Source organism: Melanerpes formicivorus, unplaced genomic scaffold, assembly GCF_026170545.1.
Source record: "Melanerpes formicivorus ecotype bairdi unplaced genomic scaffold, bMelFor1.0.p_v2 SCAF_3, whole genome shotgun sequence".
NCBI lineage: Eukaryota > Metazoa > Chordata > Aves > Piciformes > Picidae > Melanerpes > Melanerpes formicivorus.
Genome location: NW_027142355.1, coordinates 3,593,529 through 3,609,534, shown reverse-complemented (window position 1 = coordinate 3,609,534; position 16,006 = coordinate 3,593,529).

Below are 16,006 nucleotides of genomic sequence, written 5' to 3'. Positions count from 1 at the left end.
AATGTACTTGTGTCCTAATCCCTCATTTGCCTCCTTCCCATCTGTTTCCCTCAGAACCACTCCCCCATTGTCCATATGCTTCCTTTCTGGCTGTTGCAGCCTGGTTCCCCACCAGACCCTCACCTTCTGCCCTTTACCTGCTTCTCAGCTCCCTGCCAGCCATTTACACAATCTCTTTTCTTTGTTTCCTCCAGCAATTCTCTCCTCTGGGCAAAAGCAGAACATAAAGGACTTTTTCTATTAATCTAGACCTCCGTGGCTGCATATAGGTTCATTGGCTATGAGGAAGGGAAGGTCAAATGAATTATTTTGTAAGCTATGTGCTTTGTAAACCTGCAACTTGGACATAATTTTCTGATCTACCAAAACTTACTTGAATTTGCCAAATATTTTTGAAGTTTGAAATTCTAATTCACTGGTACCTCAGAGCCCTCTATGCTGGAAGACCATTCACACCATGACAGGCAGCAACATAAGCGGGATGCAGGAACAATGAACCAGAATAGAAGCCCAGGTCAAGTGCCAAACCTCAATAATCAAAATTTACTGTAAACCAACAAAGATCAATTAGACTTACTGCTTATTTTACCTTCTCTGGTTAAGGTGGGGCTCTCTCTCATTTTTCTGTTTCAAAAACATAGACTGTCATTAAAAGGAAAAAAGTCTAAGGCAAGTGGTATGTCCTGAATGAATATTTACTAATTTACTGTTTAATGATGACTAATGTGATCTTGGCAGAGCCAATTTTATACATATATATATATGTATGTATATATATGTGTGTGTGTGTATATGATTCATTGTTAGAAGAGGAAAAACACTCTGTGGTGCAAAACCTGGGTGAAGAAGCAGATCACTTGACAGATAATATGTTTCAGACATAGACCAATTATCTTTTTAAAAGCTACTGGCCAGTGTGCTCGCTATAGCCAAGAACTGCCATCTTATTTACTAGATGTAGCAGTGTTAATTTCTTCTAAACAAGGCACCACTTTTGAAAGCTTCTTTCAAACTGTTTCCTTCTTGCAGAACTTCTGATACCCAGCAGACACACAAACACAGCACCGCAGGCTGCAGTATTCCACCCATAAGCATGGGGCCTATTGACCAAGGAGTGAGTTACCTCCTTTTCCTAAAAAAATGAGCAGAGAGAAACCTGCCATTCAAACAGAAAAATCTCCCATATTCTCTAAATCAGGATATCCCCTCAGCAAAGAAATGTATCATATTTGATGACCAAGCATGACTTGTATACTTCTAATGCAACGAATGTGCTTTCAACACACCTCAGTGCTGGCTGTGTGATGGCCCCCGTTACTCCTGAGCTCTGTGGCCATGGTGAGACTTTGCACTGGAGAAACTGGAGCTGTGTCAGCATTAGGTGTTGTTATCAATATTTGCATGTGTTTCTCTGCCCCGCTCTCTTCCTTGGTGGCTCACAGGCAGTGCTGCTTGTGTGAGCCACCTCGGTCCTGCAACAGGGAAGGGCTGGAGGCAACCTATGCTCTCATTCCACTTCCTAGCAAAACAGCAGTGCCTAAGTAGAGTTGTTGCACCCTGGAGGCTGAGACAGTGAGACCCTCAGTGAAAAAGGACATGTGCAGTGAGAGCCAGCATTTAAGACCAGGGGTTCTCACACTTGCTACAGTGCTCCCTTATACTGCATAATCTCTCTGTGAAGCCATGTCTCAGCATACATGTCTCAAAACTTTTATAAGGTCAGGTTGGTAATAGAAGGGAATTTACAGGAGAAAACAGAGAAGCCCTTTCTCCCATACAGAGTTCCCAAAGATCACTCTGCCTTTTTGCTGTTATCAGTGTTATTTTTACTTTTACTATGTATAGCCTCAAAATACATGTCTGTTGCTACTTTAGACCTTGCAACCTGAGTTTACAAATGACTGAGACAGAAATTAAAGCGTATCCAGTAATGACATGGTGGCAGATGGAAAGCTCACAAACAGACCTCACAAATGAGTAATGATTCCAAAAGTACCCCTTAATATTATAATGACAACACAGTTGACAGAACTGCATTTTCTATGCCTTCCCAAAGAGATCCAGAAGAAAGCTAGTGCAGCAGTTTTCTGGAGCCTATAGCTTCAGACTGTTGCTGAAGTAATTGCTGAGCAGATATCTTGGCAATCTCCATCTATTGGTGATGTGCTGCCAGAAAATCAGAGCTTAGGAAAAGGAGTCTTGGGCTAATTTTGGAGTCTGTTCTCTGTCGTTGCAAATGCCCATGCAGCGCTACAGGTTGGGGTCAAAGTAGCTGGAGAGCGGCCAGGCAGAAAGGGACCTAGAAGTACTGGTTGATAGTATGCTGAACATGAGCCAGCAGTGTGCCCAGGTGCCCAAGAAGGCAAATGGCATACCGGCCTGCATCAAGAATAGTGTGGCCAGCAGGAACAGGGAGGTCATTCTACCCCTGTACTCAGCACTGGTTAGGCCATACCTTGAGTACTGTGTCCAGTTCTGGGCTTCTCAGTTTAAGAAGGACATTGAGATACTTGAAAGTGTCCAGAGAAGGGCAATAAGGCTGATGAGAAGCCTCAAGCACAAGCCCTGTGAGGAGAGGCTGATGGAGCTGGGGTTGTTTAGCCTGTAGAAGAGAAGGCTCAGGGAGAGCTTATTGCTGTCTACAACTACCTGAAGGGTGGTTGTAGCCAGGAGGTGGCTGGTCTCTTGTCCCAGGCAATCAGCACCAGAACAAGATGACACAGTCTCAAGCTGCGCCAGGGGAAGTTTAGGCTGGAGGTGAGGAAAAAGTTCTTCACAGAGAGAGTTGTTAGCCATTGGAATGTGCTGCCCAGGGAGGTGGTGGAGTCACCATCCATGGAGGTGTTCAAGAGGGGGATTGGACGTGGCACTTGAAGCCATGATTTAGTAGTCATGAGGTGTTGGGTGACAGGTTGAACTTGATGATCTTTGAGGTCTTTTCCAACCTTATTGATTCTATGATTCTATAATTCTATGAAATCTGGAGACAGTATACCGGACTTAACAATATTGACATGAGTGCTTGAGATCTGCTCATATTTGGGGGGATCCTGGAAGCAGAAAGGGGTTACTTCTGAAGCACTGCTGGCAAAGTGTTCTCTGATATGGACAGTCTAAACACAGGTATTTTCTAGAGTTACTCCAGAGAGATTTTTGGCATAGCAATTCTAGGTAAACTGTATCAAGGGAATGCTGATAAGATTTCAAAGCATAACTGAAAGGGGTGTGAAAGGTGTGGGGAAAGGTGTAGGATATGGGTGCCACCCATATCCTACTTACTACTAAAAAAATAAGATTATTAATAAAATTGTGTTTGATAATAGTGCACCTTAATGTCATCAATGAATTTCCTTGGTTGTTTTGAGGAGGAAGGGAAACCCTTTAGGAGACATGGCATTATAAAACCCAAAATCTTTCACTGACATAACATTTGCTTAATGTTTTTTTTTTTTTGTACTTAAAGCATCATTACTTAAGCTTTTTATATATGTGAACAAAGTGTATGAGATTAGGGGAGGGTTGGCACTGCTGGCTGGTGTTGCAGAACTTCTAGGAGATAGTCATGGAGTTTGGTGAAAACTCAAGTGCATGGAAGAACTTGAGTGACTTTAGTGGAGAGGGAAGGTCTGGAAGTATTCCTTATTTAGTTTTTAAATCAGACTTCCCAGAGGGTGTAACACTGCTGCTTTGTTGCTATATGTGGAAGCTTTATACAGAAGTTCCCTAGATAAGCAAGACAAGATACTCTGTGGGTGTGTGCCTGCACATTCATTGTGTGCACAGAAATGGCAGTGCTCACAAAAAGTTTCATAATATCATAGTATCAGTCAGGGTTGGAAGGGACCACAAGGATGGAATGGAATGGAATGGAATGGAATGGAATGGAATGGAATAGAATAGAATAGAATAGAATAGAATAGAATAGAATAGAATAGAATAGAATAGAATAGAATAGAAAAGAATAGAATAGACCAGGTTGGAAGAGATCTTCAAGATCATCGTGTCCAACCTATCCTCCAACACCAGCTAATCAACTAAACCATGCAACCAAGCACCCTATCAAGTCTCCTCCGGAACACCTCCAGTGATGGTGACTCCACCACCTCCTTGGGCAGCCCATTCCAATGGGCAATCACTCTCTGTGTAGTTCCAACCCCCCTTGCCATGGGCAGGGACAGCCCACACTAGATCAGGCTGGCCAGAGCCTCATCCAGCCTGGTCTTAGACACCTCCATGGATGGGACCTCAACCACTTTCAGGGATGGGGCCTCAACCACCTCCCTGGACAACCCATTCCAGGGCCTCACCACTCTCATGGTGAAGAACTTCCTCCTCACATCTAGCCTGAATCTCCCCACCTCCAGCTTCATTCCATTCCCCCTAGTCCTAGCACTACCTGAGATCCTGAGAAGTCCCTCCCCAGCTTTCTTGTAGGCCCCCTTCAGATACTGGAAGGCCACAATTAGGTCACCTCAGAGCCTTCTCTTCTCCAGACTGAACAGCCCCAACTCCTTCAGTCTGTCCTCATAGGAGAGGTGCTCCAGCCCTCTGATCATCCTTGTGGCCCTTCTCTGGACACGTTCCAGCACCTCCATATCCTTCTTGTAATAGGGGCCCCAGAACTGGACACAGTACTCCAGGTGGGGTCTCACCAGAGCTGAGTAGAGGGGGAGAATCACCTCCCTTGACCTGCTAGCCACACTTCTCCTGATGCAGCCCAGGATCTGATTGGCTTTGCGGGCTGCAAGTGCACACTGAGAGCTCATGTTGAGCTTCTTGTCCACCAGCACCCCCATGTCTCTCTCCTCAGGGCTGCTTTCCAGCCAGTCACTGCCCAGCCTGTATTTGTGCCTGGGATTGCCTCGACCCAGATGCAGGACCCTGCACTTGCTCTTGTTGAATCTCATGCTGTTGGCTTGTGCCCACCTCTCCAGCCTGTCAAGGTCCCTCTGGATGGCCTCCCTTCCCTCCAGCATGTCTGCTGCACCACACTGCTTGGTGTCATCAGCAAACTTGCTGAGGGTGTACTCAATGCCACTGTCCATGGCACCCACAAAGATGTTGAACAAGACAGGTCCCAGGACTGATCCCTGAGGGACTGGGCTTGTCCCTGGCCTCCATTGACAGCCAGTCTTTGGGTGCGTCCATCAAGCCAGTTCCTTATCCATCTAGTGGTCCACCCATCAAACCCATGTGTCACCAGTTTGGAGACCAGGATGTGGTGCGGGACAGTGTCGAAGGCTTTGCTCAGGTCCTGTATTTTACGTATACAACAAGGAGAAGAAGGATGGGTAGCTTCCCTAGGAGCCGTGCTCTGTAAGCTCACTTCATCTTCCTGCCCCAACTGTTCATTTGCATTAACACTTTCAATATAACACTTTTACAGCAATAATTTTATTATATCCCATAACAGTGACATGATTCACACATCCAGAACTATTACCATCCTGGGATGAGCAAACTGAGATTCAGAGAGACATTTAGTTTGCTGCTGTCAGATGGCACATCATCATCAAAACTAAACGAAGGACCTCAGTTTTTAATTGCTAATTCCATTTCTAATGGCTTATTTTATCCTTTGAGTGAGGGTAATGAGAGAAACAGATGATTCTACTCTGTAAATGTCATCACACAAAGCCAGCACTCAGTTTATTATTTTCTCATTCACTGAGGTATGGATGTGTGCCTAACTTCACAGAAGCACAGAATCACCAAGGTTGGAAGAAACCTCAAAGATCATCAAGTCCAATCTGTCACCACAGACCTCATGACTACTAATCCATGGCACCAAGTGCCATGTCCAGTCCCCTCTTGAACACCTCCAGGGATGGTGACTCCACCACCTCCCTGGGCAGCACATTCTAATGACGAATGACTCTCTTTGTGAAGAACTTTCTCCTCACCTCCAGCCTGAACTTCCCCTGGCACAGCTTGAGACTGTGTCCTCTTGTTCTGGTGATGGTTGCCTAAGAGAAGAGACCAACCCCTTCCTGGCTACAACCACCCTTCAGGTAGTTGTAGAGGGCAATAAGGTCTCCCCTGAGCCTCCTCTTCTCCAGGCTAAACAATCCCAGCTCCCTCAGCCTCTCCTCATAGGGCTTGTGATCAAGGCCTCTCCCCAGCCTTGTTGCCCTTCTCTGGACACGTTGAAGTGTCTCAATGTCCTTCTTAAACTGAGGGCCCCAGAACTGGACACAGTACTTAAGGTGTGGCCTAACCAGTGCTGAGTACAGGGGCACAATGACTTCCCTGCTCCTGTACAGCATTTGGTCTAGTCATGAGACTACTTGCATCATACCTCTGAATTTGCCTACAATGCCAGTCACAAAAGGAGAAATCTCAGGAAGAAATGGGAGGGAATGGTATTGCATCAACAACCACAGGATGCTTGTAGTCACTTGCTACCTGCAATGGGTTCATGACAGGAAAGAATAAATGGCCTAATTTTTCAAGCTATAATGGCAACATTTTAGAAACGCCAAGCATGTGATTCAAATCATACATTACCTTCCCTTTCTCCCAGTTTCAGTGATCTCATCTATTTCATTGCATTATTTTTTTCTGCCTCAGCATTTTTCCTTCAGACCCTCAAAAATCCTTGCGTCATGTCTTGCTCTACTCCCACTTAGCACTCTCAGAAAATAATAGTACTTTCTGAGTAGTACAAGGCTCATGTGAAACTGTATCTATTCACTGATAATGAGCACAGCAGACTTTTAAAATCAAGGTGCAAGAAACTCCCTAACAAGAATATAATTCATCCCTTCATGTAGGTTGCCTTGAACTACCAGATTTTATATAATTTCCAATATTTTTGATTGAGTTAGCTGATAAACAGCTAATAGCATAAGCACCAAATCCTTCACTGAATCTTACTAAATCTTGCTAAATCAGTGTTACATGTTACTTGTTGCCTGAGCCACCTTCTTATTTCTTCTCCTTAATGATCCTGTCCTTCTTACCTGGGTATTTCTCTTTTTTTGGCTGTGCTTGGCACTGGAGTATTTGAACCCACTTAAACCTTTTAGCACTGTTGTCACAGAGAGTCTTTCAGCTTGGAAATCGTACCCTTGTCATATCCCTGCAGGTGTGATATTTATCCACTGTTGCATAGACCAGAGCGGTTGTGGTTTAAAATGTGTGTAGCCACAGGCAAGATGCCAGAATCTACACTGTTTAGGCTGTCCCCAACTAATTGAACTCTCTGCTAAACTGGCAAGTTATCAAAGCAGCTGATGTTTGACATCTCAGCAACACTGTGATATCATAGACCTAAAGCATGTGAAAGTCCATGGGGAGAAAGGGGAAATGTTTTTTTTATGGTTTTATGCCCTTCCCACAGGTAGTTTCTTACTGTACTAAGAATTATTTATTTGAAAACTTACATTGACTTGTCTTTTGAGATGTTTGAGTGCGTCATCAGCTGCAAAAATCTACGGTAACCACAAGTGAAAATGGGAACCTGATCATGTACAATTTCCCCCATTCCTTTGAGGACAGCTCGGTATCCCTTAGCAACGCACAGGCAGCAGTAAACATGGCTTGGGTTTCACCCCAGAGAGTGGGGGAAAGCGCCCTCCATCCCAACCCACTTCAGAAGATACTACAGCCCATGAGCCTTTGATAGGAGAGCCAAGTAGGAGGTACATGGTCTGATGTTGCCCTGGAGGGTGCAGGTGATGCTAGGACCCCATAAACACCAGCAGCTCTCACTGAAGAGTCTCAGACCCTTCAAACCATGGACGCTAATCCTGACCCTGATAGTGGAACTGGACAATTTGTTACTCCCTCTGCCTTTCCTTGCCATCAGGCAGAGACAGGGCTGCTGCCTGGAGGGCTAGGATCTTTTGTCAGTTGCTGTTCATGTGGTATGTGAAAGATTCCCCACTTTAAGCATAAAGGAGGTCACAAATACAGCTGTAAAATTAAATGTGCAAGCACATAAATAATCTGTTTTTGACAGCCCACACAGTATTAAGTTTTCCTCTTGCATGAACAATTTATTTACAGCTTCAACAGCAAGCTAATAACTTCTACTGTCTATAAATCAGGCATATTTATATAACTTTAACATGCTCATGGCAAATGTTTTCAACTCTTGTTAGCGCTCAGAAAACTTAACTGCCTTGTGATTCAGAATTTTCCTGCCCTTAGGTAGTGAAGGACAATATGCAGGACCATCAAGTCCTTTAATGACTTATTTGTGTAAATATTGATCTATTTTATTTCCTAAGTATCCTTAGCAGTTTTGGTAGAATGTACTCCATCCTATCACTTTATCCCAACTGTTTGTGGTACTTTTGTGGGAGAGTTTAACAGGTGCCTCACTGCCTCACTACTGTTGCTGAAGTTTTTTTATATCTATGGCTATTTCTGCAGAAGAGATTAGGAAGTACCTTTGGATAACAAAATTTGAGTGTAAGCTATATATGATTACTTGTAATTGCTTTGTAGTGTCAGCCATCTCATTATCTGTGTTTTAATGGAACATACAGCCTCTTCAGCCACACATTACAGGGTGTTATCTGCAAGGGTCTCAAGAAAATCCATTCACTCATGGACAAACTTCAGGATGATAAAAACCAGGTCTGTTTCAACAGCAATAACAGAAGGGAAAATGAGTCTGCTTTGAGGAAATGACTATCCCTATCTTCACCTGATCTTGCATTTTCCAAGGCTTGTTACATTTCTTTGCTATCTGTTGGAGCAAAGGGGAGGAAAGAGATAGGGACTCTATTTGTATTGTCAAAAAGCTGACTTGGTTAGCATGCAAATCCAGTACCTCTGTGTACTTCTTGTATATCTAACCTCCAGGCTGTGCAGGGTATCATAGTATCCTGACTAATAATATAGGTAGCTTGATAGGAAAGGTTTGCAAAGTGACTTAATAAATGATTAAAAGCTTTCATAGCTGTAGAAGGACCTTGAGTGATTAAGGTGCAAAGTCATATCAAAAACAAATCAAAGAGAGCATTTTGGTTTATTGTTGTTGCCACCAATTTTCTATTAGCCTGGTTTTGAAGCACTGATACATTATTTTTAGGCCACACCTTTAGTACTGTGTCCAATTCTGGGCCCCTCAGTTTAAGGATATTGAGTCACTTGAATGTGTCCAGAGAAGGGCAATGAGGCTGGGGAGAGGTCTTGAGCACAAGCCCTGTGAGGAGAGGCTGAGGGAGCTGGGGTTGCTTAGCCTGGAGAAGAGGAGGCTCAGGGGAGACCTTATTGTTGTCTACAACTACCTGAAGGGAGGTTGCAGCCAGGTGGGGTTTGGTCTCTTCTCCCAGGCAACCAGCACCAGAACAAGAGGACACAGTCTCAAGCTGCATCAGGGGAAGTTCAGGCTCAAGATGAGGAGAAAGTTCTTTCCAGAAAGAATGATTTGCCATTGAAATGTGCTTCCCAGGGAGGTGGTGGAGTCACCATCCCTGAAGGTGTTCAAAAAAGGATTGGATGTGGCCCTTGAAGCCATGGTTTAGTTAGTCATGAGGTGCTGGGTGGTAAGTTGGAGTTGATGATCTCTGAGGTCTTTTCCAACCATATTGATTCCATGATTCCATGATTTTTGGTTTTATATTAGAGATTGAAAATGCTGTCATCAGTGATGTCAACAAAAATGTTTCCATTAATGTCACCCTTCTGGTAAATTTAGAAATTGAAAGTTAAAGATACACTGATAGAGCCAAAGCAAAATCATAAACTAATGAGAAGAGCAAAAGGTAAATAATTTCCACCTGCCTTAGGGATGCTTTGTCATTGCAGAAACTGACAATGGCAAAATCTAATGCAGCAAAGTTAGAAAGGAAGCCTAAATACAAAATGTTAATTGATCATATGTGTTCAAAATGGAGAGAAATATATTCTCAGGTCAGGTTATGAACAACCCCAGAGCTTGCAAATAGTCTAAGTGGTCTCTATTTTGCATTTCTGACTCTTTTCAAGGAATAAATGGCACTATCTTTACAGTATAAATAAAGTGGGAAAGTAAGAGTCTGATGAATCAAACTATATCAGTCCATAATTATGCCCTTTAAACTTAACTGTAAGTGTCTACTGGATCATATCCCTGCAGCAATATTGGAGGACAAGATTTCCTTGTACTGTTTGTGGCCATACAGGGGCTGCATCATAACTTTAAGTTTGCTTGCCTCACAAAAATAAGCAAACTAGTTTTTAACAGAATAATCAAATGCAAAACTATTCCCTTGTTGCAGACTTTGTGAATTTCAGAAAGTGCCCAGGAGCTATGGAAATGCCTTTTTTTATAGAAGTAAGCTTTGAGACACTTAAAGCTGTATGCCAAGGTGATGTGTTACAAGGCAGACTGCTTTGCAATAAGACTCCAGAGACCACTTACATGAGTGTGAGTGTGAGAATTAAATACAAGGTACTCACCAAAATCCCAAATCTGTTCTGTTACAGCTTCACCTATGCAAATCAGGAGTCTCCACCTCAATAACACCAAACTTTCCTTCCTTTAGTACACTGCCACTGTATTAGGGCTAAGTAAAAAGGAAGACATAGCTGTGGGAGTACACTATGTAGTTTTACCTATGCAGGCACAGGGCATGGAAGATAAAAGGGTAGGTAGGACTCATTTCTATGAGAACAGAGATTTGGTGAAAGTCATTTACTGGCAAACAAAACAAAGTAAATGAAGGAAGAGAGGGCTTAAGAGACGTGTTGAACCCAGAGGCTTGCTAAGAAGTGACGGTCATTGTAAGTCAGCTGCATAGCTCCCTCTGACCTTCTGAGCAAACAAACTGTGCAACTTGCCTCTTCAATTCTCTCTCAAGAGAGTCTGCAATTCTTATGAAAGTCCCTGCAGCATGGGCAGAACGGGATGCTCACAAAGCCTTCACCACTTGTCCACCAAAATAAAGTTCATGAAGACCAAAGCTTTGCCAGCTGAGAACTGAACCCCAGTTGCCAGGCTAAGGTGGCATGTGGAGATTGGAAAAATTAGCTCATTCAATTGTTCACAGATGGGCAAGGGGGGGGAAGAAAAGTGTGGAACCCCACAAGAAGTGAGGCAAAATGATGGGGGTAGAAAAGAAGGCCTGGAAGAGTTTACAAAGAAATAGTCAAGGAAAAGCAAGAAAAGTAAAAGGCTGGGAATGATTTTGTAGTAGAATAGGAATTATTTGTTTGCAGGACTTGGCAAGCAGAGTCAGGAGATCCCATGAATTTCTTGCATGGTGTCATGCTCACATAGAGCAGTGTGTACATCCAAGGAAATTATGAGCAAATCTGAGAACTCTGAATTTCAGAGGGTTGTCATTTTCTGGCCAGCTGGAAGCCCTTTTTAGGGATCTTTTAAAATAAAAGTGTGAACAGTTGGAGGAAGTAGTCTAGACATGAGGAAAAGGACCCAGGTAACTGGTCCACATGGTGAAACTGTGTGCAAGACATTAAAATCAAAGAGCATTATTGTCATTCTTGATTAGATGGACAAAAAATATTTATGGATCCAGCAATCAGGTCCATTAACAGAAGTGGAAGATGCGGCTGTAACAGGGTGTTTGTTTAGACCCTTTCATAGTAGTTATATCTAAATCTGTCAATAATAACCTGGAAATACACCATGCACTTCTGCCTGTTTTTTCCCCCTTTTGAAAGCAGTAAGTTATCTGTAACAGGCTAACACACAGAGAATGGGTTAACCTGCCTGTTTCCCAACACAGAAATGAGGGGAAAGTACATGCAAAAAAGAAACCCCTCCTGGTTGAGATAAAGAGTTGAGATAATACTGAGTAAATGAGATAATAATACAATGCACAGTTACCTTAGCCTATTTGAAGACAAAAGCACAGCAGAAAGCAGCAGCAGGCAGAAGCAAAGCCAACTAAACCCCTACATCCCTCCCCCTCTGGCTGCCATCAGAGTGGAAGAGAGACAACACCCAAAACCCCAGAACCCAAAAGCAACAACTGGAGGTGAGGAGGAAGTTCTTCACTGAGAGAGTCATTGGTCATTGGAATGGGCTGCCTGGGGAGGTGGTGGAGTCACCATCCCTAGAGGTGTTCAAGAGGGGATTGGACATGGCACTTGGTGCCACGGTCTAGTCATGAGGTCTTGGGTGACAGGTTGGACTCAATGATCCTCGAGGTCTCTTCCAACCTTAGTGATACTGTGATACTGTGAACAAGAAGCCTTTAATGTTACAATATGAACTTCAAACCCCATAATACTTTGATCCAGCAAGCACTTTCCTTTCAAAGCTGACATGATGCAAGATGGTTTTAAAATAGACTAGACTAGACTAGAATAGAATAGCCTAGGCTAGACTAGACTAGACTAGACTAGGATAGAATTAACTAGGTTGGAAGAGACCTTCAAGATTATTGAGTCTAAGCTATCATCCAACACTATCTAATCAACTAAACCATGGCACCAAGCACCCCATCAAGTCTCTTCCTAAACACCTCCAGTGATGGTGAATCCACCACCTCCCTGGGCAGCCCATTCCAATGGCCAATTACTCTTTCTATGAAGAACTTCTTCCAAACATCCAGCCTAAACGTCCCCTGGTGGAGCTTGAGACTGTGTCCTCTTGTTCTGGTGCTGGTTGCCTGGGAGAAGAGACCAACCCCCACCTTGCTACAACCTCCCTTCAGGTAGTCGTAGAGAGCAATAAAGTCTCCCCTGAGCCTCCTCTTCTCCAGGCTAAGCAGCCTCCCTCAGCCTCTCCTCTCAGGGCTTATGTTCCAAACCCCTCCCCACCTTTGTTTCTCTTCTCTGGACATGTTCCAGCAAGTCAACATCTTTCCTCTTTTTGAATAACAGCAGCAAATATTCAACTTAACCCATGACAATATTATACAGGAACAAGCCAGGATTGCTGAGGATTTCTGTCTACTGAGCATAGCTTGCACTGCTACCAATATTGTTGTACGGTGAGAAACAGGACGCAAATATTCCATCTGAAACAAGCAAACAAAAATAAGGCTAAGTCCCTCAAGATTACTCAGCAAAAGAATTTTAGACACAAATAGGGAAAAATCTACCAGAGCTCTTGCAAATCAAGACTTGATTTTTCTTCCATTGTATATTGAAGTGTGCTGCCATTTGGACACTAGCCATACTTTTCACATCAACAGCTTCTCTGTGACTGAATTATTACCAAAGCCTTAAATGTGGCATAGGACTTTTTTCCCACTGTCAATTTTCCTTACCGAGGTCTCCTACACTCTGTGTAGAAAGCCTTTGTCCAGCAGAGGACACAACAGCCTTGAATCAGGCAACCAATGGGCAGTGTGGTGATTTCACTCAAAAAAATCCCAGAAAATGTGTGGCCAAGGCCATGGAAAGAAACAGGATCTTCTTGGCTTCCCCATATCCCATGAGGAGGAAGAACCCTGGTTATGGTGTCAAGAGCAAGGCTAGGTTTCAAGTTCACAAATGGAAGAAACTGAAGCAAGCCAGGCTTGAGGTGAGGAGAAAGTTCTTCAAAGAGAGAGTTGTTAGCCATTAGAATGTGCTGCCCAGGGAGGTGGTGGAGTCACCATCCCTGGAGGTGTTCAAGAGGGAGCTGGACGTGGTACTTGGTGCCATGGTTCAGTAGTCATGAGGTGTTGGATGAGAGGTTGGACTTGATGATCTTTGAGGTCTTTTCCAACCTTATTGATTCTATGATTCTAATCCCATGACAGGGGACATCTCTTCTGAACAAGAAAAGTCTTGATAGATGTGCAAGTGCTGCCCTTGGCTGATGTATAGTCCTCGGTTACTTTGCTTGCAAAGATTGGGGGGTACTACTAGTTGAAGTTCTGTCCCTCAGACCCTAGGAAAGAACCCAGCTGCCTGATCTGGAGCAGCACCTAATGCAATATGTAAGATATATAGTAATTATGGCATGGATGAGGCAGCTTTCACTCCAGACTGACTCCTATGGAGCAACAGATCACTCATTAAAATGACTTGCATCTGTGCTGAATTTTAATTAACAGAAGAGTGAGGAGCAGGTGTTGACTTGTTTTGTACACTCATTATAAGTCCCTTGGTTCTCCCCAGGCATAGTTATACTTACCAAACATCTAGAGTTCCTAATTTTGACCCTGTTTGTCCCACTTACAGATTTGGTTTTGCAGCATGTATTTATTCATATCAATTTAAGGATATTGCTTGGCAGCCAGGTATTTAAACCCCATGAGCTGCAGGACAATCTGTCAACAGGACTTCAGTGAAGAGCAGTGCTGTTTCTGTCTGCAGCTAACTTGTGAAGAGATCCTCAGTTCTGTCTTGCCTCCATTGCACCACTTGCCATTCCCTTCCATGTCAGGGATGTTGCCATTCTTCTACTGGCATAGCTGCTATCTAACAGCTGCTGATTAAAATGCTCCAATTAAATATCTAGACATAAGGAAGAATCCATGTTCTGGTGCCTGAAAACAGTCTCTAGAAGTTGTCATCCTTGACTTTCAGACTGAACTCGATACAGGCATGCTTTCTGTATGACTTCAGGCTCGTCTGCACGCATTTCATAGCTGAAGGTGTGTTGTTTTGATAGTTCCACAAAGGCTTTAGCACTGAACTGTTCTAAAGACTGAGGAGCCGTGAAGGCAGCCAGCATTAGAAGGTTATTAGACCCTGACTCCTTGTTACTGTACAGAAGTGATGCAATGTGGAATTTAGGGACCAGTTATGGGTGGAGCAGTAAGACCTGTTGTGATCTAACCTTTTACTGTCAGCAGTAAATTCCCTTGTATGTATGGAGGAGACTCAAGGGTGACCTTATTGCTCTCTACAACTACCTGAAGGGAGGTTGTAGACAGGCCGATGTTGGTTGCTTCTCCCAGGCAGCCAGTACCAGAACAAGAGGACACAGTCTCAGGCTGTGCCAGGGGAGGTTTAGGTTGGATGTTAAGAAGAAGTTCTATACAGAGAGAGTGATTGCCCATTGGAATGGGCTGCCCGGGGAGGTGGTGGATTCACCATCATTGGAGGTGTTCAGGAAGAGACTTGATGGGGTGCTTGGTGCCATGGTTTAGTTGTTTAGGTGGGTTGGATTGGTTGATGGGTTGGACCTTTGAGATCATCAAGTACAACCTATCATCCAACACTATCTAATCAACTAAACCATGGCACCATGCACCCCATCCAGTCTCTTCCTAAACACCTTCAGTGATGGTGACTCCACCACCTCCCTGGGCAGCCCATTCCAATGGCAAATCACTCTCTCTATGAAGAATTTCTTCCTAACAACCAGCCTAAACCTCCCCTGGCACAGCTTGAGACTGTATCCTCTTGTTTGGTGCTGGTTGCCTGGCAGAAGAGACCAACCCCCACTTGGCTACAACCTCCCTTCAGGTATTTGTAGAGAGCAATAAGGTCTCCTCTGAGCCTCCTCTTCTCCAGGCTAAACAACCCCAGCTCCCTCATAGAGAGCTCTCCTCAGAGGGCTTGTGCTCCAAACCCCTCACCAGCTTTTCTAGCCAAAACAATTCTAGGACTCTATGATTCTAAGTAAAGGGGGGAAAATTAAATCAGAAATAATATAATATCTCTGATCTTTGAAACAATTTGACTACCATCTGGTGGGGCTGTACAGTCATTATCAGAACTACTACTGTAAGCTCCTTAAACATAGAGAATCAGGATGGAAATGTAGAAGTTGACGGTGACAAGTACAAAAGAAAAGATAAAAGACATTCTCAGAGCACAGCAAGTGAGAAAGTCTGCCAAGCACAGATCTGATCTTCACATCGTGGCAAAATCCCACAGAATTTGCTGACCTTAAAGGGCTCCTGACAACTTCAGTTCTCTCATTTGATCTGTCGTGAGCTCTTTGTAAATGCCTTGACTTCATCAAAAGATGTCTGAGGCATTTGATTCCTCACTCAAGGATTTTAGTTCTGCAGTCTTGTCTTCACGCAGAACCTGCCCAGCATCCCAACAGCAACACCAGGGCAGGCAGTGCTGCCAGACACTGTGCCAGGCACTGGCTATTTTAATTGTGTTGACTGTTGTTGCTCAAAACAGATTAAAAAAAACCAATATTGAAAAC